The following is a 15668-nucleotide window of genomic DNA, read 5'->3' as shown; positions in this document are numbered from 1 at the left end:
CTTCAAACGCTGTTCCAGTTTCCAATCGAATGCTAGCAGGTTTAGAGGCTGTTCTGATTATAGGTTTCATTATCATACATAACTCATCGGCAGAATTATAAAATTAAAATTCCATTATACTATGTCACTACTTCTCCACTATCTTATTGTTAGTAATGATATTCATAATAGAAAGTACATTATTATTATTATATTTATTTAACTTCAGCTCGTATTTGTATAAAATTCTAGTTTAATCATAATTTGCATTAAACGTACATACGTAAATAGTGTAATGTACAGTTTGGAGCATTTAAATACATAACGATGCTCAATAATATTTGGATACCACGACGTGCAGTCAGCTATAACGAAATTAGCTTGCAATATTGACAATATATTGGTAGATACCCAAATCCTAACGTGGATGACGGTTAATAATCCGTAGCTTTGGACTTTACTAATGTCAGTTAGGTCTGATTAGGGAGTCTCGAACCTGCAAACGTCGATTATAGCCAAATACAAGCTGGATGTAATAAGCTTCGATGCAAGGTAATAATATCCAAATACAATATTAACTTTTGTGTCCTGAACACACTCTAAATCTAACGATGAATACAGTAACGAATAATGGCAAAATTCTAAATAGATGTCTTTCTCGATTCTCATATACATAGGTTTCCTGTTTAAATCTAAGATAATTTATTCAAAACAAAAATGGCAATAAAAAATGAGAATAACCTAATTTGGCAGTAACAAACGCAATTGATTGGCATCTTAACCCGAGACCCGTTATTTCGACATCTTCAATATTACACCATTCCGTGGTATTCCAGACGCGCGGACGGTGGCAATAATAGAGCGACAGTTCGCATCAAGTGACTGTGTGATGGGAAAAAGGCCGATTCGCGAGTACCTGTTGTAACAGTTGGTGCTCAATCTTTCTCTTTAAAAAGGAACTTATATAATAATAATTATTATCACGTAATCCTACGTTATTTATAATTTAAATAACTAAATTTTGTTAGAAGTATCCCGGTAACGTCCTATATCATTCTACACTGTTCAGAAGAATATCAGTCACTTAATCCTACGCTATTTCAAAATCTGTAATCAAGTGTCGACAACATAGTTCCATCATATATTTTTTACATTCATTCACACTTGAACAGCAAACCCTTACTACAGAATTCGTGAAATTACGTGAGTGTGTTAAGAAATAGAAAGAAGCAGCAGAAAACCCTGAAGAATCCGAGAGCCGCAAGAGTTTGAAAACGGGTTGTACATCACTGTGTTGGACGAAGGTTTCTCCTAGGTGCCAGTATCCAACGTCTGAACGAGCGTCACGGTCTCTACCATTTGTAACTTGACAAACTCTCACGATCGGCGGGTCGGTGGGGAGGGAAGCCCCGGCTCGGGGAACGCGATACGTCCATGAAGGTAGCCGACGTTTTCTTGCCGGGAGCGTACGCACGCCGCGGTACCGTTCGTTCCTCGCTCGCCGTAGCGGGAACCGCGAGAAAGTGTTTCCTTTCGTTAAGTTGTTTTCCACGCTTCGAGAATAATGCCGCGCCCGACGGCTCGCCGTATAACGGGCAGAACAATGAGGAAAAGGGGAGGAGCGCCGTGGAAAAATCGGCGAATCAGGCGTCGATAGTGCGCATCGCACTCAATCATTATCATCGTCAGTCGGGATCGTAACAATTGCTTAGAGAATAGATGATTACGATTGCCGGGAGCGTAGTACGTCTAGGCTCTTTTGTAGAAATAAGTAACGGTTCTGAGAAGTGGTTTGTGATGTGAGAACGCACGCGATTGTAGCCATCACACGACAATTGAAATTTTCTTTTTTGTTTCTAATTGAAGAATTTACTTATTTATGTATAGAGGTAACATAATTTCTTAATAATACTAAAAGTACCATTTTAAAGTGGTCAGTTCGCTACATCCTTTTGTGATCTTCATCGCTTTATCTTCGCCTAGTGTCATTTATAGATATTACGTGAAACAACGAATTCTTGATGCGATGGCATATAACAACAGAAGCTGGTGTAATAATTAACAAAATATATTCTAAAAACATAATATATGAATATATATATAATATAATTTTGTGAAATTGGCACTTTAAAGCAGTCATTATTTCCATACTCATTTCTTATTCAAATAGTTCCAAAGTATCTCCACCAAAGGCAACACTAATTTCTCGTCAATAAAGAGAACCATTACCGCACTTTTACAAATCGCGTCGCACACATTCCACCGTCGAGCCTTTAGATCTCGCATGTTCGATTATTCCCGTTGACGCGTTCGTAATCGCCGTCTGTGGCTCGATTAAGCGTATGCATTTCGTGCGGGGAGAAAACGGTCGCGAATACCGCGACGACTGGTCGAATTCCACACGCGCGGAATGCGCGAATGCACGGACGCCGCGGGGCCGAAAGGTGGATTACATTTTCTGCAGTCGATACGGTTAAGAAATATTTCTGAAACGCAGAAGGAAAACCGGAACGCCGGCCCCGGCGAATCGATGAATACATGGCGAACCACTGTGTGTGTGTGTACACACACACACACGTGCTTCTTTTTTTCATCTTATTCGCCGCGTAACTCTTGACTCACCGCGCGATGTGTGCTGCAAAAGGAGCGCGCATTCTTCTGCACGTGACGAGAAAATATTACCTCGAGCACTGAACACAACTGACGGCCGCACATGTGGCGGCGCCGAACCACGCGCCTCGTTTTGTCAGGAAACTTCTGCCGGAATGAGATTGCGATAGGTTTAAGGTCGATTTATACGGAGTATGGTAGAACGCTGTCCGAGCATAAATTCGATGAGGAGTGAAAAACAGATGACGTATAAATTCTTGACTACGTAATAGCTCTTTTCAAATGTTTTTAAATATTACGATTGGAACGCTTAATTAGTTCTCTAGATATGTAATTTTATACGATTTCTTTCCTTTCATTTCGCAGAGTTAATCACTTTAGTAAATGGATGGTTTATGTGAAACACGGTATCCAATTCATTCCGCCATATGTAAATGGTTACTTGTTGTTTTAGAGAGGCTAGTTTCAATTATAGCGAACATATGGTTGATTTAAAGTGTATTATTTGTTTAATAAAATATTTTTATACGTTCAGTGAAGGGGAACTTATTTATGTATTAGTTCAATATTTACTTCGAATGTTTAAGTGTACTTGAAAAGAAGAGAAAAAGCTGTTTAAGAATAAAAAGGCAATGTAGAGTTGTAATTATATCCATTAACTTGATTTTCTTGAAAAATTTTTGTCGTATTTCTTTCCATAACCGCAAATCGGCGCGTAATCTGCCCGTGGCCACGCGTGGCCGGCGAGTCTGCGCACACGGGATCATGACCGAATTCGCACACGCACGCGGAATTTGATCGAATATAAATTAGGTGGCGGGACGTGGGCGCGAACGGAGGATACACGGAAATATCGTGCGCGGGAAGGTTTCGTGCCCGCGTTCCGTATCGCGGAAGTTACGATAACGAGTTTCGAAATTGAAATCAACTTCGTTGCTTTATCTTTCAATTAATGCCGTTTCTAGACCGTTACCTTGATTTCACTTCGCCTGGCAATATCTCGGGACGAAGGAAACAATGGCGTTCCGTCGAGAGTTTTCAATTGATTTCGACAAAAGGAGAAGGAATTACTTGGAGCGGCCGCTCGGTGACGATCGAAATAACTGTGAGGTTTTCCTTTTTTCGTCAAATTTTTTCCTGTGATAATTAATGCTGATGCAATCTCTCGATAGACCGTGTTTTTCATTAATAATTCAAATGCTCTGCTTCGGAGCGCTGTACGTAAATAATGTATCCACTGATTTATGGATTTCTGTTTGTTAGCAGTTTTATATATCGTTGTTTGTTTCTCTTCATTTCCTGCATTGTTAAATCCTTGTTAATTGAAGTGGGGAATACGGAAAATATAACATTTTGATCTGTTTCCATGTTGGCAATCATTTTTGTTTTATTTTATTTGATTGATTTCATTAGTGAATTTAAGATTGATAGTTTCTTTGTAGGAGTTTTATCAAAATTGAATAACAACTGTGCAGATCGAGTTTGCCTGAATAAGTAAAATAAGCGAGATGCGCAGGTTCTTCGAAAATACGTGGGGATCACGACCCTACTCGTTCATGAAGGATAGATAGAAGAACCTGTTTGAAGAGTTTTTCGAAGAACGTGTATATAAAATTTCGTATGTATAGAACGGGCGTATTTTTCCAACGCCAATATTTGGATTCCAATGAAGTTCGAACTCGCGCAGTACATACGCGCACACCAATTTCGAAGAATATCAATTTGTTGTAGAGAAACGAACTTTTAAAGGGAACAGTAAAAACGCTGAAAATACAGGGAGTTTTCAAACTCGTTTTGGAAAAGTTTTAGAAAAATAAAGGACTGGGTGAAACGTAAAAAGATGAAAAGTTTCTGAACAATTCCGAGAACAAGTTTGAACAAAACTGATACTAACACTGGAAAGTTAACAATCGTTCCTAACCATCAAGATTTACGAGAAAGATAAAATAAAACATTAATGTGATCCATTATTTCTTGACTTTAGTAGGTTTATTGGTGGATTCTTCTATGTTTTTGTATCACGTGCGCCATATTTCAGCAGGAAACAATTATCGACTTTCTCATTCGCGTCAAGTATTTTTATGGATTCTGGAAATTTATTACACTACGAAAACTACAATTCACATTTTTGCTACACAATTAGACTTTCATATCTAAATCACCGAAGGAAAGTTATTCCAACGAAAGGGATATAAAATCTTACTATCTTTCTATGTCCATACTTATCAGCACAAATCTAATTCTGTTTTGGTTAGATCTTTTTATCCCAAATTCTTGTCTTCCATTTTTCACCAATATTTAAAGAACACTGTTTCGATCACATGAAGTATCAAAATTAATACAAAAATGGAAGAAAAAACAAGATTCATCTGTTAGGGGACACTCGGTTAAATCAGCAAGGTATTTTGCATGAAATAATCGTATTCCGGAGAGATCTCGATTGAGTCACCTCCTGAAACCAGAATCCTCGCGGCGACGCGACTCGCCGGCGAGGCTACCAGCGTTACCTCCGCATCGATGGCCGGCGTGACTCATCGGGCCATTGAGCGAATAATAATCGTTGACCTTTTAAACAGGAATATCGTTCTGTCTACGTGATGATTATTTGTAATAATCTTGTTAGACCAGAGCGGTACATACGTGCATACGTTCTCCAGCTCTTCGTCGCTCCCCGATCGCGCGAGCAAATCAATGTTGGCAACTTGTTCCTTCATAATCGGCAAACAGAAATCGATACTCACGGTTTGACCTATTTCTCCAACCATTGTCTGGCAATTCTTTTCCGATTTGCGCACGGAACAAGGTGCGGGGACCATAGATCGTTGATTATCCGAAGATATCTGGAACACGAAAGTGGATTACATGTTGGTTAGTAATTCCAGAATAAATTCGTCTCTTTCTAGCTTTCATCGACGCTTCCTGGCCCGATGCTCGCCCGTTCCGGCGCTGAATTAATATCTACTTTCTAAATCTCGCGCCACGCCGGTTCACCCGTCGTTGCATTGGTTTTCCTTCGGTCCGAAAGAGAACGCCGTAGCTAACGTGTATGCAGCATAGATCGTAATTAGAGACCCCACGCCGGATAACGTTTCAGTCGTGTATATCGTCTCCCGAGGCCTACGTAATTCGAGGCAACGATTATTTTTGCGCGGGGTAACACGATTCGGTGCGGATTATAGGGATCGCGAAAATCGAGGCAGAAGAACGATGGCCACTTCGATCCGGACGCTAGCGCCCATGAGGCGGACCGCTTGCGGTCGGTTTTTCAGATCGTGGAAGTTTATCGGTTTCTTCAGGTGAAAGATTGTTAGTTCCGAAAGACCGATAGTATTTTAGAATATTTGGAAATTGTTGTCAAATAAATCTTTCTAAACGTTATCTGTCTTAGAATATTGAGTATGAACTGATCTAATATTTCTGTGCAACCTAGGGACTATTATATTCCCCATATTCCACGTACTAAAAAGTTTATCAATGTATATACACCTGTATTGCACAACGATCGAAGCTATGATATCTTTTAAAACAATTGTTCCGGTTCTCATGGAATGTATCCGTTACTGACACGACAAAAATAACGTATCTTTCAATTCATGCACGTTCAACACTTTCAGAAAATATTTAGTTACATTGATTTGATATCTCGAGCGGCCACGCATCCGTTGTATACACGATAAACTCAGGTGTGCACTCCAAACATTCTTCCTTTACACATCTATCTCTCTGACCCAAACACTGGAGCTGCTTCGAAGAAGTGCACTGATAACTGATATCGCGACTGAAATCTCTAAAAATAGATTCATGTTGTCTTCGTATAATAACATGGATACTATTTCAAGCGTTTCGAAAAGTTTCTTCGATGCCTATAACACTTATCCTCTAAGCTTCATTGAGAAATCTCAAAAAACGACATGAATTCTCAAAGATCAACGTCGTCGTTGCAACACGCTGTTTATTCGCGGGGGAGTCGGGCTGCTCTTCGCCTAGCAGTTTCCTTCGTCTGTCGATCTACTGAAATTACAGTATTTCGCAGTTGCGGAACAATACGGTTTCTTGTTTCGCGGGTGTCGCGCGGGAGAGCGCCAGGAAGAATAAGTGCCGGTATAGAACGGTTCAGAAAACCAGAATCGCGCGCTGCGTCCCGGACAAAAGAGCATGCAACAGGTCAGCGAGCCGCTGCAGACATCTCTGACTACCGGCCGCGCGGGTGCGACGGAGAGGCCATGATAACCGCGGGGCGCAGCGAACAGGGTCGAGGGAGAGGGAAACGGTGGGAGAGTGAGAAAGAACGAACCGGTGAACCGAAGGTATTGCGGGAGGGAAAGAAACGGATCCGACATTGATGTAAGAACGGAACGTATTGCTTTCTTCTTACGTCGTTCGTTGTTTTTATCGCGTATCGAAGTACCCCGGCGTCGGATTGATACGACACCGCCACGCCAATATAACGTTCTTTCTTCGCACGGATAAAAACGGTTTCCGCTGATCGCTCGGATTCGATGAAAATTGAGAAGAATCGGTTCAGGAGATGTGCCCCGAGATATACGGAGTGTTTCGTTGCGTCTGGTTGACGTTTTAAGGGATGGTTTTGCAAGCTGAAATGAAAGGAAAGTAAGGAACGATGGAATTAAGAATTCAAGTGGGTCCTTGATATGTTAAAGAAGGTTTCTTTATGAGTTTTGACTATTTTCTATTGTTAAGAAGGAATTCGATGCATCTCTGTTGGATTTTTCATTATTGTCATTTGAAAACGAAGTTGAGATCGTAGTTTTTTTATTGCTTATTTCCTTTTTGTAAAATGCAAAGAAGAAGCTAGAAGCAGAAGTGTAGATTTAAATGTTATTCGAATTGTAATGAAAAGTGATAGACTTTGATAATTATTAATATCCTCAAAGTAAGTTATTTAATCATAAGCGAATTCAGAGTTTAATATTATACGAATGTGTAACTTTGTAACTTCAAAAGTTCATCGATGCAATTGCTCTTGTATAAAATTTCGTGTTCCTGTTTCGCATCGCGTCCCCACTTTTCGCGGAATCAGTCGTGGGATTTCGACTGAAAGCTATTTTCAAACAGATTTTCCCACGTCCTGTTTTTTCGGGACCGTTAATTTGAATTTCCGCACGGACGCGTCCGTATTTCGGTTTAGATTAATATCTTTAATCCGGCGCGATCGACATCGTTCTTTTTATCGTTTCGGAATTTTCGGCCTGTCGGCGGAATTACGGACGGTCCGCGGCACTATGCGCACGCGCGTTAATTAGCCATCGCAACTGTTCAGCTGGGCTTTATCTTTTTCATTGTTGGGGCTTTGATGTTTCCGGGTAACGAGCAACGAATTTGAATCTAAATAGAGCGACCGGAACAATAGATATTGCTGACATAAATTCCCGGGCGAAAATGCATCCCGATACCGGATTTAATTGCGTTTCGAGTGTATTTATCTTCAGCGACAATTGTTTTCCTTTCGCGTTCGGTACTCGGGTAAAATTTGTTCTTGGAATTCGCTCGTAATCTTTAAAATAACTCCTTTTCACTTGTATTTTATTGTGTCCTCTTCTCTACGCTATATCATACTTGCTTTTCATTTCTTTTTCGTGCCGGTCTGCCTTCTCGTGTTGTTGTATTTTTTTAAGAAGATGTACGGTTAAGTCCCGATTCTTTTGTAAGTTTCTTCGAGTTCAATGTACCGCTTGCTGAATAGGATAAATGAAAAAAGAGTATCTTTCGCTGAAAGGCCAAGCAAGTCGAAGGGAAGTGGGACGTTAAATGACAAGAATGAAACGTAGTGATTTCAGTGCCGGATCACAGTGTAGGTTCTCTTTGTTCGCTGTTACACCTGACAACGAGGATGCAACAACCGTGACGGCACCAAGGTTACATTGCGGTTCAACGCACTTCCTGTCGACAGATCTTTCTCCATCATGGGATAAACGCACATCCCTTTAGAAAACCCGGTGTTCACGTGCGTCTCTTCTTCATTATTTTACTAAACATTATTGCTAGCACGTATCTTTACGTATGGTTGTTATATACCCAACGAGTACATTCTACCAAACTTGTCTAATTACACGTAATCACGTCGTAGAAATATTAAATTGGTATTTTTATAAATTCTTTTATAACAATTAGAGCAAAGCAGAAAATTTTCTTATTCCTTCTTCTATTTCAATTAGAAGATTCCTTGTTTTCTTCAAAAAAAATTTCCTTCAAATTTACAGTTCCGCAAAAACACGAACGCGCGCAGAATTACACAGAGCGTATCCAATTTGCTTGCAAGATCTAAAAAAGAAGAACGTTCAAACGCAGTATTTCCCATTAAGGGAACCTGCGTTTCACCGAAATTAGCGAACCGAACGTTTCAATTGCCCCGACATCCCAGACGAAGATTGAAACTCATGTATCGCGGCGCGTACTTACGTATGTATATACAACCAGCGCAACTTCTGCGCGGAGTAACGGTGCACCTTAAGACAGACGCCGTTAGAGTTTCGCTGGCAAGAAGAATCTAGGAGCACGCCGCGATAACGGATCGCTCGTTCACGATGATTTTGCCTGCGCCTTTCATTCCCGGTAACCGTGTTACGAGCTGCACCGACCGGGATTCTGGCACGCGGATCACTGGGTGCAACGAGAAACCACCGTGCCGTGCTTCGGCTGTAAAATCTACTCCAACGTGCCGTTGCTCGTTCGTCCTCTCCCTCCATTTTTTTTTCTTGTCGCTGTACAGGTGCAAATGAACGCGGTCAGCGAATAAAGGCGGCACTCGAAACGGCGTTAAATCACGGGGAGTCGTTTTTGCGTCTTTCTGGACCTGGAAACGTCAGGTTGTTACGTTCTGTCCGGTCTAGGTTACGTGCGGTCAAACAAAACTTGTGATAGAATTTGCTTTTTTCGCTTGCTCGTCGCGCACGCGAACGCGACGTTACCGTTTTATCGTGCGACGAACGAATTTTCGTCGAGTTTCATTCAGACGCGATGGCCATGACCAAACGAGACGGGCCTAATAGTGGCCCGGTGGTCGCCGGTCCGCGCGTACACACACCGGGACATTAATATTTATAACGACGCGCGACTCTTTCGCATTCCGTGGGCGAGCAGAACATCCCGGGCTGCGTGACTTTCGCGGCCAAACTACGTTTCGTTCGTCGGACATCCCTTTTGCATTTTTAATGAGCCATCATCCGTGCGCCATTCCGCTACCGCCTCCCCTCCTTGGATCGGATACGCCGTGTCTGCTAGCGAATCATCCTTCGCGCGGACATCGTTGTCACCGTAGAATTCGTGGGTGACGATTGCGTTACGCCGCTAATAATGGAAATCCATTCGCACGGGTATTTAGTGTCGTTAGCAGATGTTTTTGAAGATGTTCTCACACGTTTTCTACTGTTTGTTGGTGATTTATTATTTTACGGTTGGAGACGGCGTTAGCATGTCTGCGGGATTAATTAGTTCCTACTGATAAGCCAAATATTAGTTAAACCACAATTCTCTTGTGTAAGAGCCAACTCTTGTGCGTAGCACGGCGTCCTTTGTCGGACGCCGATACAGAGCGTTCGGAAATTGGGTCGCACGTGCAGGAGCGATTCCCGAAATCGGCGCGGCGCGTTCTTTTATCCAGGACTAACAGGACACGTCCTTCAAGGCGCAGGTGTTAATTTCCGAAAACGTCACAGCATATAGTTCTTTTGTCGGAAGCCGACATACAGTGCCCGAAAAATTGAAACACGTGCGGAAACGGTTTCGTAGAATTGTTGACGCGCCCCTGAACGCAAGGGCCCTTAAAAAGGGCGGCGATCTTCGATCGCCGCGCATTCTGAAGTCGATCGTCAGTCGCGTTCCGTCGAAAACCAGCCCGGTCATTTTAATAAATTAAATAATCATTACGCAGTGTATTTTTTGTTCGAGAAAAACTATCCTGACCGTTCCGAACTTCCACTTACACTTGTAGAAGTTTAGTATTATTTATTTTCAATATTTTTCTGCAGTTAGTTATCTTTTGGACATTTTAACAATTCATATCAATAAATATGTCTGTATAAGAAATCTCCTTCAAATTCCAGTTCAACGAATCTAAGGTAATATTTATTGAATCAAGGAAAATTTACAGTGAATTGCTTAATTTCTTTCGTTCGCCTTCTTCTTCCGTTCCTTTTTTCGAGCGAGGATTCCTGACTCCAAAGGGTTGCTGCCGTTAGTAAAACACACGGAAGGTTAAATTCAACCCGTTCGCCTGGTTACGGGAAGACCGATCACACAGACCTCACGAGAATTCTCGAATATCTGATTCTATTTAAATGCCGACGCCTGCGCCAGCTACTGTTTTCACTGGAAGCAACTATTTCGGGTAAATTACGATTCGTTAGAGGAAAGTGGTTCCGCGTAATGGATGTATAATTAAGGCAACTGTACATCAGCGTGGTACGCGCGCCACGCTACACTGAAACCTTCATCGCGTAAAAGAGTATCCGGCGATGTGCGCGCCTGCCTCCCCATGAAAATCGTGTAACACTAGGAAAAAAGGTTGATGTTTTGGGAACTTCGCGAAATCAAGGGACAAAGGGTACAGAGAGAGGAAAGAGGACAGAAGATCTTTTCGTCGTGTAATGAACAAAGTTACCGAGTTAACTCTTTACGGTTCTCTGTTGAAGCTCGACGTTTGATTTCATTCTTAACTGTTTTACTTTCTTTAATATGGTTTTCGTTATAACAATAATAACCATTTGTTTTATTATAATAACTTTTGCTATAATTATTCGTAATATATTCATATTGTACGCAACTATACCATTTTAGTGTATTTTAGATATTCTCGAGTGAATTAGAAAAGTGTTAGGAATATTACAACTCTACTTCAATTAAGCAACATTGACGTAATTTTGAAATGATTATTTTTACGACTGTACCAATTCGACGCTAGTTTTTCCTCTTCCTTGTTTCTTGAATGTTTATCGTCGCTGTCTCCGTTTCGCCCGAAACATTTCTAGCGGAACGCGGATCTTGAACCATGACTGCAGAGTTGCAGTGTCCATGGGTGGGGCCCCTCACTCCTTTTACGCTCCTTCTGACAAAGTAAAGTGGTAGAAATAAAGAATGTAATCCTCGGTTTCTCGTGTTCGACGTGGATGACATTGGATGATGTCATGCTTGAGATGTGGTATTATTAGATGTGGAAATCAGTTCTGCGTGTTTGTGAAATAGATTTGCAGTTTTTTTACAGAAACAGAAAACCTTCGAATTTTGTTAAATATTTGTCAATACTCTGTGAATTTGTTCGGAAAATAGAAAACTCTTAAGTGGAGAGATGTTTAAATTTAAAAAGATTCGTAATTGATTAAATCAAAATTGAATTAGTATTAAGCATCCTGTTTAAAGTTTCGTGTGAGATTGAACACAAGTGATTTCGAAAATTAATTTCATACACGTACCTACGTAACAAGGATGTCCATTCATACAGCAGCATATGCGACCCAATTTATTGCCCGCTGATGCGGGTTGGATTTAATAACAGCGTTTGTTGCCCACTGAACCTAACCCTTCTTTCGTTGTTTTATTTCATTTTGCTTCTATTCACAATCTTTATTTCGTGGCAAGATCTGCAGAGTGTTATTTTTTATATTTTTTTTCTCTTATTTTACTATTACACTCGCTATAAGCTCAATATATATTATAAACATATTATCACTGTATTTCGAACGAAAGTAAGAATGCAAAACATTACAGTGTGCGCCAATTATTACTAATAATTTCAAGCATTCAGATAAATACCTGTTACGTGTCCGTGTTGCGGGTGCTGGTTAAGAAAAATAACACTGTTGGTAGCCGACTGCGGCCGGAAGCGATGATTCACTCCAAAGCGTCCGAGTGAAAACGCGACGACGATACATAGACTACAGAACACGTATCGCGTTGTTTCACAGGAGACCAGATTAGGTACAAAGGCACGGACGTGCGTTAACAATTGTCTCCTGAGAAGTGGTTTATCGAAACGGAAAGTGAGATAATGCGATTTCACACGTCCAACGGATATGAATAGAGTATGCGTGGCCATTCGAGAAATTCCACGTCGAATCGCGCAGGATGCTTCATGAAGTCATCAATTTTTTTAAAAATTTGTTACACTTATTGCGGTTGCATCTTAAGAAATTATAAAGTGCCAGCTCAATATGTTTTAAAATTTATTGGTTTCTTAAATTCATGAAATTCTACTATCCTCTTTACATCTGTACTGGGCAGAGAAATTTTCGAGAAATAAATATTTCTTTCGTGTTATCTTTTTAATCAGATTAAAGCAAGTATTTTTAAGGTAGCAAACACCTCGATTGTAGGTTGCAATCTACTTGCGATCTCTTTGAATTAGACGGTGGAAATTTTACAAAATATAGTTTCGTAAAAGTTACATTCGATTGTACCTTCGATTTTAGTCATCGAAGCTATGTGTAATATGATTCATTGATAGAAATTGGGTCGCAGTGTGCATTGCTAACGGGGTCAGCTTGGTCACAGTGAATGTCGTCGCACCACGCATTACCTGGCTGACGATCACCAGCTGATAATATCCATGCACCTGGCAGGTGCGCCACCTGTTATTCAGATTATTCGATATATGTCTGCGGTACGCCTGGCCGCGAGATGGCGGAACTTTCGAATTATTAATTACAATTATTTACATTAAAAATCCTGTCTCATTGCTTTGCTTCTTGCTACTGATGCCTTTGATGTGTTAAATGTCAGCTTAAAGTACTTCACTCGAACATACGTTCTCACATTCTCACGAAAATTAACAGAAAATTAATTAAAATCCTAGAAATAGATTTAGAACTTACTGAAACAAAAAATTAGACATAACTGTCGTTTTTTAAAAAGTTCTTTCGTAAAACTGTACGTTAGTGAAAGTGTCTTCATAAAAGTTCACCTTTCGCAGTACGACTAAGTATTACACATCCTGGAAAAGCAAACTGCCTTTATTCGTGGACCGAAGACGCGCTCGAAGTCGTCAGCAGGCATGACGTAACGAAGAATTCAGAAACGTATTGCATCAGTAAACAAGAAACGCAATAGCCGCGTGAGTGCATCTCCGCGGAGACTCTCCTTTCATTCCTTCTATATGTTGCACAACTCGTCCTTTCATCTTAAGAACGGTTTATCTATGGGAAAAAACATTCCATCGATCAAATGTGATCTGTATAAGCCTCAAAGGCGAACGAATAATAATAAGCAATATTTGTTGCGTTGTGCAATTGATTCGCTCGTGATATCAGCATATTTTTTAATAACCGTTCCGCATCACGACTCGACGCAAATGATATAACGCGAATATCACGTTGCGTGAATAACTCTCACAGCGTTCGCAGTTTACCATCCTTCGTGTTTATATTTCTTGCCTCTGTGCAAGGTGAGTAATAAAACCCAGACCTATCCCAAAATATTCAAATCTTCATATTCCCTTCTACATTCACAAAAAATCAACGGACTGTATTCCAATGTTTCCGTATTCATAACATTTCTCTGCAGCTTCTCCGGTCAAATATTTCTTATACAGTTACAAAATCGATAAGGGACGTTGAAAAAATGCACAGCCCATTCGAAGGTGGAGCCATTCGCAAGAATTACCCATTTCATCATTCCCGGTCCGCGGATATCCAACGTAATGATGATTCAATCGACAGAAAGAAATGAATTCCCTGGGGCGCCATTAGCATCTAGATGGAACAACTTTAATTAGGCAACGCAACCCAATAAGCGTTCGGGATGGAGAAAAAGAGGCTCGGTTTCTTCTGCTCAGTTCGCGAAACGCGGACTACGTCTCTCTTTGGTAAATCCTCTCGATGCTTTGAGACTCGACCTCTCAGCGGCGCGTTTACCGATGTTATCCTTGTGAATGGCGGACGAAGAGGGCAACGCATGCACGCCTTGGAACCGCGAAGAGGAGCCGCGGCGGAGACACAGTGAATATTAATACGCGGCACACGGAGCAGAGAGCCCCGTCGGTAGATTTTATCGGCTCGTCTCGGCTTTCCAGCTTCCGCTTCTTCCAGGGCCCCGGCTATTACGGTCGACTGCTCGTTTACACGACACGGAGGTCCCCCGTATTCCGTTTCGCGGCCGTTGGACTCGCTCCGCTGGACCCCGGAGGAAGTACACCCACTTGACCAGATTTTCTTTCTACCCTTCGCATCCTACTCCTACCACTCCTCTTCTGTCTTTTCATAAAACGACCAGCACTAATTCTTTGTCCGCCGAAATGAGGCAGCGGCAGTCCTTTTACCGCTGCTTGGTTCGCTTGCGATCATTTATTTTTACTTATGTGCGTTTCCTGCTCCACCGATGAAAGATTTTTGGTTAATGGGGTTTGGAGGGCAAGCGTGAAGTGGATAAGAATGAAATTTGTTTAGAGAATTTATCTTTTTTGGTCTTTGTTTCGTTGAGAAGGCATTGTAGTGATTATTTAGTTTGGCGTGTTCCTCACTGATTTCGATGATTTTTACATATTGTTATATATATAACACTAAGACACACACACACACACACAAAATTAACAACTCTCTCCAGTGTAGTAGACTACGCCGCCGATCGTCAACTGGCCAATGACGTAAGAAGTGCAGATCTTACTATGTATAGGATGTACGTTAAAAAGAGGTACCATTGTAATAGTCGAATGGTAACAAATTTTTACAAAGTTGGTCTATTGCAAAAATCGATGTTTTCATCAACTTGTTCCTCTGATAAGAATAATAGCAGTTGGTATTGGAATTTACAATTCATGTGTAGTTACGAATTATAGATAATACAATATGGAATATTTTTATTTGGAAGTTCTTGTATTTTATAATAGTAATCGTATTTATTTAGGTACGCGATTTTGTATATCCTATATACGCTTCCCGAATTTCCAATTACTTTGTTACCGTTGTTAAATGCAACGAGTTGGATTAAATTTAAAGGTAATAATAGAACAGTGGTTGAAAGCCTCATTATGATAGCAGAATAGAATTGTTTATGAATATAATAGGTATTATAATTATGCAAGTGTAGTTGAATGAATAGGTTTCTCTACAGTCGTAATTAGGCGGACCATG

General features: G+C 40.9%; 1 protein-coding gene and 1 long non-coding RNA gene across 4 annotated transcripts in view; one reads left to right on the top strand and one right to left on the bottom strand.

Moving 5' to 3' along the window:
- Fas3 (fasciclin 3) overlaps positions 1-15668 on the top strand; it is a 442301-nt gene that overhangs the window by 25900 nt on the left and 400733 nt on the right. The window lies entirely within an intron of this gene.
- LOC116430900 (uncharacterized) lies at positions 11400-12378 on the bottom strand. The gene is made up of 3 exons (XR_012998639.1): positions 12358-12378; positions 12018-12185; positions 11400-11653 (listed from the first exon to the last, which is right to left on the bottom strand). It is a non-coding gene; the product is annotated as an uncharacterized LOC116430900 (long non-coding RNA).

Source organism: Nomia melanderi, chromosome 5 (genome assembly GCF_051020985.1).
Source record: "Nomia melanderi isolate GNS246 chromosome 5, iyNomMela1, whole genome shotgun sequence".
NCBI classification, from domain to species: domain Eukaryota; kingdom Metazoa; phylum Arthropoda; class Insecta; order Hymenoptera; family Halictidae; genus Nomia; species Nomia melanderi.
Note: the sequence above shows the minus strand (reverse complement) of the source record. Positions and strands in the feature narration are given on the sequence as shown.